Here is a 6,000-nt window from a genome sequence, read left to right on the forward strand (position 1 = left end):
AAGTTAATATTCATTTTGCAGCTGGTTATACATAGTAACTTTTATATTCAGCTCAAACACTTATTTGAATAGAATTTATTCCAAATGGCATACAAAGATCATCTCCCTGTATACACAGTGGAATGTCATTTTGAATGAAAATGGTTTATCTGAATAAATTTGTTCATAATTTTGCTGATTATGGGAAGAAGTCATGTATTTTCATGTAAATTTTTGGTCCTGTAAGCCTTCCATCTCTGTTTGTTGAAGTTTTATATTTGGGTAATTTAAAAATTCTAGTTACTATACTAGAATGTACAAAGCATCTAGAAATCTATTTTTTTCATTAACCTGAGAGTTTTAATTCAATTACCTGATATATGTTGAGTACTTGAAATTATAGTAGTTTATTCATTTTGAAGCCCTTTAATTCTAATAATCACAGAATCACAGAATATGCTGAGCTGAATGGGACCCACAAGGATCATCGAGTCCAACTCCTGGCCCTGCACAGGAGCACCCCCAAGAGACACACTCTGTCCCTGGGAGCATTGTCCAAATAACTCTGTCAGGCTGCCACTGTGACCACTGCCCTGGGGAGCCTGTTCCTGTGCCCAACAACCCTCTGGGGGAAGAATCTTTTCCTGATATCCAACCGAAATCTCCCCTGACACAACTTCAGGCCATTTCCTCAGGTCCTGTCACTGGTGACCAGAGCAGAGATCAGTGTCTGCCCCTCCTCTTCCCTCATGAGGAAGTTGTAACTGCAATGAGGTCTTCCCACAGTCTCCTCTTTTCCAGGCTGAACGGATGTGACCTCAGCTGCTCCTCACACATGGCTTCCCCTCAAGGCCCTTCACCATCCTTGTGGCCCTCCTGTGGATATTCTTTTATAAGATAAGATCTTTCCTATATTGTGGTGCCCCAAACTGCCCCCAGGACTCGAGGTGAGGCTGCCCCAGTGCAATCCCTTCCCTTGCCCAGCTGGCAGTGCTGTGCCTGATGCCCCCCAGGACACGGCTGACCCTCCTGGATGCTGGGGTACTGCAGATTCATATTCACCTTGCCATCCACCAGGACCCGCAGGGCCCTTCCTGTGGCACTGCTTTCCAGCCTCTCATTCCCCAGTCTGTCCACAGATCCAGGTTTGCCCCATCCCATGTGCAGAATCCGGCACTTTCCTTGTTGGACTGCATGCAGTTGGTGATTGCTCAGTCCTCTAAGTTGTTGAGGTCTCTCTGTAAGGCCTCCATGTGTCGGAGAGAGCTAACAGTGGAACCCCAATAGTGATAGGTCACCAGTCTGATGTCACCCCATTCACTGTAACCCTTTGTGACTGGCCAGTGGGTCAGTTGCTCACCCATCCCATGATGGTTTTTTTCCAGCTTTGTGGTGGACATTCAGCGTACTTCTAGAAAATGGATCAAATCTAAGTCCCATTTGAATTACCTTCATCTTGGCTTTCTACCCTTCATATATTGGTTCTTTCTTGTGGTCCCAGAGAAAATGGGTCCTGCAAGCTCTGCTTGGCACCAAGACCAGCTTGCCAAAGATTCTCACTGCAAGCCTCTGAACAGGAGAAATTAATTGTAACAAAATCTTCACCCTCTCTTATTGGTAACATAAGTTTCACACACCTTATAATAAAAATCATGGCATGTCCATGTCCTAGTTTGAGAACAGTAACAGTTTCGGGCACTTTAGGCTCTCAGATAAATTGGTTTTGCTTTCATTCTACCGAGTCCTCCCCCCAAAATCCTTCTTAAACATTTGAGTACTTCTAGTTTACTTAGTCCAAGCTTTGTGGCTAAAGGCTTAAATATTTAGTTGTCCTATGTTACATAAATCTAACCTGCAAAATGTGTCCTTTGTTTTATGAAACAAAACCTGAAAATATAACGTGAGCTGTAGATATTTATTATTACCATAAAACATTGATTTGAGCATGAACATTGGTATTTGCCATTATAGGACCCAGAGATCCTGGGAGAGATGCTTTCTGGTAGGTTCACCTATGCTTTATGTTGACTGCACCATCAGAAAATGCTGTTCAGTTCTCTAATCTGATGTGCTCTTTATCAGTGGCAAATCTCACAGTCTGTGTGATAAAAGTGGGAAAGACCAGGTGCATGAAAAGCACAGTGTGCATCAGGAATCTGATGAGTGCAGAGATAGCATGGGGCAACATCGACCACAGTCAATTTGGAAACTCACACAATTGAGTTCTAGGCTTTCTGTAGATCTTTAAAAAAATGTATTCTGTCTGCAACCCTCTGTAAAGAGAAAATGGTGATTCCTTTGTGAAGCTCCGTGTAAGACCAAGGAAATGTTAAAAATTGTTATCTAAGTAAGCTCTGCTACTCTCACAGCACTGATGTCAAGACTAAGAGACCAGATTTTTTTCCATTAGAAGTACAATTTAATACAACCATGTGAACTGTCATTCTGGATAATTTTTTCTGTATCCTTCCTGATTGGTCTACTTTTTTTTTCTTTTTCCTCTGCTGTGTCACCCCTCCCCTTCATCTCTTGGAAGGAAAAAAATCATGTATTAATTTGTGGAATGTTGCCACTCTGATTTTCATTTACAGCCATGGAAAAGGGGGGCCAACCTTTATTATTCATTTACTAGCTATTTCATTCCATTTGTTTATTCTTGTGGAGTGATGGGACCTTGGTGTGTTTAAAAAGGTTTGCAATCAGTCAGTACATCACAGGTAGGAGAGTACAGTTTTAGATGGGGAACTTGCTCAGTGATATATTTTTCTCTTGTGTTGAGTGGATTGAAGATCATCTGCAGTGGAAACTGTGACCTACTTAACACAAATGAGATTGCTTAATGGCTACTGATTGGTTGTCAGAAAGTTTTCTTTAAGTATACATGTCCATCATTAACCACTTTGTAATAATAAGTGTCTCCTGTGTTATCCCATTTGTCTGTTTATATCACAAAGTAATGTGTCATACTATAAAATGCAAATGTGTTCGTTGAGATAAGTTTGCTTCATCCTGATGTTGAGTGGTGTAGCTACATTACATGACATACAAGGTGTCAACTAATTAGGTATTAACATCTCTCTTATGTAATTGAATTTCAGAAATAATTTCTTTGAAGTGAATAGTTGTCTGAAGTGCTAGGGAAGAGCTACCAAAAATGCCACTGCACAAGAAATGCTGCAGAGATATTCTGTGAAAGGGATTTGTATTCTGAGGCTTGATAAGATGACCGAGGCAGTGCATAGACAACATGAGGGATAGCTGGCATCTTGGGGTATTTTTGTCATCTTTATTTTGTTTCTGGTCGTGTGCCTTGTTCATCAAATGTAAAGCTGTTAAAATATAAGACAGCATAATCTGAAACTTCTGATTTTTCCTCCACCCCCCCCCCCCCACCAAATCATTATGTAACAGATGGCTGTTTATTTCTAATATACAGAATTGTTGTTGTAGATTGCAGATTTACCACTGGAGTTGTTAGGAACATTTAGCTAATAGTTTCATAAATGACACAGATGACTTTATTTTGGTTGTGCACTATTAGGGAAAATGAGGAAAGAGAAGACTCAAATTATGAACCAATTATATTTGAAAAAATCCTTTAAAGGTATTGTGCTTTGTTTTTTGTGGTTTTTTTTTTTTTCAGAGGAGTCACTATTGCAGTCCTAATGGAGTAAAGTTAGTCTGCTTTAATTGAATCCAGCAGGAATAAAGCCAGTTCAACAAGAGATGTTTTGATAGTGTGATGTTGTGTTGTTGATGCCCATGAATACTGGATAAATCTGAAAGTTTAGTTATGATTTATTTTTCAGACGTATCAATGCATTGGCTAAATTTCCAAAAGTGCTTCCACTCTAATAAAACAGGGTCTAATAAAACACTCTTTCCTTCTTCAGAAACTTCATTGAAATGAAGAGGTCTGGACACATTCCCTTCACAGCTCTGATTTGGGCTCTCAGCATGATCAATCAGTGTTTATACATCTCACTTCAAAATCTGCAGTCACGATATTTCTGCTCTTCCGTGAATGCATTTATTGCCTCCCCAAACTCCAAATTTTTAGGCAGGGAAAGAAAGTAAACTTGTGTTGCCCGTGTTATTGCATGGCAAATAATTTGTATTTTCTCTGAGTCATGCAGATGTAGTTGCTGGCATAGAGATGGAAACAATAAGGACTGGTTTAATCATATTACAAATACACTTCTCTACGTCCACAAGGGCTAAGCCCAACTGGCTAATCACTTCTGTCTATATTTGACTTCATGGAAAGTTTGTGGTTTTAGTGTGAATTAGTTCCCAAATTCATTGCACTGAAAAGTCATCTGTTTGAAAGCTAGCAAATACCAATTATGAAGAAGTGCCTCCCTAGCCAATTAAAATGTGCAGGTGAAATAACTTTGTTATTGAAAGCTTTGATGGTTATCTAGGAAGTTTTATATCAAGAAATATTTTGAAATAATATTGGGAAATGAGCCCACTAGAAAAATATTCTTACTGCTTGGTGATAAAAAGGTGACTTAGGAGTACTGGATTCACTGCTGATTCACTGTCTGTGTTGATATGAATTAACCTCCACTATTAAGTGACCAGGGAAAGAATCACTCTGGATGAAGAGGAAATAAGAGCAAAAAACCCCATATTAACCTCCTTTTAATTATCTATAAGGACTCAGATTATAGGAGAGGACTATCCTTGCAGATAATTAGATTTATGTAGTTATTGTGAAGGGAGCAATTTTGCTTCTGTAGCTTGGCTATCCTTTGCACAGAGCAATAGTTCTTTACCCTGAAGCCAGCGGGAATGCAATGAAGCCCTGTAAAGACAGTGACAATAAAGCAAGCAGTTTTATTTAGAAAAAGGAACATAATAAACTGGGCAAAGTATTTGAAGTGAAATATGTAGTGCTCCCTAGATTCTGATAAACCTTTTCCTAGGAACACACAAGTACTGGCTATTAAAAAGAGGGAGGCTGAACCCAGAATCAAGAGGGCTCCAGGAACCTGTATTAGCTAAGGTGGCAGTGTGTGCTATTACTGATAATAACTATTTAAGGGCAGGTTTCAGTTTGCTGCAGCCATGCTACACAGCACTTGACAAGTGTTGCACAGTTCTGCCTATTTCCAGCATGAAGTCTGAGAGCTTTTTTCTCCTTACCTTGCTCATTAGTTTTCTTTATTCAGGTTTCAGCAAGATCTTTAAAGGCTTATTTTACAGGTGCAGTTTCTCCAAAGTAATCCATGATTCATCCTTGCACAAAGCTGTGAGATAAGATACAGTATCCTAAAAGAAGGTCTTGGATTACTCTTCAAACATTGGGAAACACAAAAGCATAATCTCTTGAACGTAGTTTATAGTTTATTTTTTCTATGTGGTTTGGGAGGGGGAGGGGGGCTTTTTTTTTTGTTTTGTTTTTTCGCTGCCAAAGATCCTGGTTACTCATTTGTAAAAAAGACCCAAAACCAAACCCTAAATGAGGTGAGTGACAGAGGTCTGTCTAAGTCAAGTTTGATGTAAGTGTAGTGGGAACAGGCTGGTGAAGTAAGGGGTCTAAAGGACCTTTACCTGTTCCTGTTGCTAATGGTCTTGCAGATTCCACCGATTCTATCATGGTCTGTTTCAGTGTTTTCCCACAGATTGTGCTTTCCTTCATTCTGTGATCTCACTATTTGCACTCAGAAGTTTTGGCTTGTGCAACACCCAGCTGGAGTCATGCCCTACTTTTTGACAGTGGTGTGACTGTTTCTTCTGAGGCAGATGTATTTATTTTCATCTTTCTACTGTTCCTCCCAACAGTAACTTCATAGTCAGATGAATAGGTGGCATTTTGCTATTGTTACCATCCACCTTCAATTTTTCAAATAAAGACAGTTCATGACGAAGAAAATAATCCATGCTCTTCCTTGCTGAATTACTTCCTGCTGCAGGTGTAGGTCTTGCGTGACAAAACTCTTTATCCTGAATCACCTTGGGGTATTGTATGCTGATATCTTATGGAGATAATTGTGTGGACACTTGCTGGTGACC

The sequence above is a fragment of the Corvus cornix genome, chromosome 11 (genome assembly GCF_000738735.6).
Source record: "Corvus cornix cornix isolate S_Up_H32 chromosome 11, ASM73873v5, whole genome shotgun sequence".
NCBI lineage: Eukaryota > Metazoa > Chordata > Aves > Passeriformes > Corvidae > Corvus > Corvus cornix.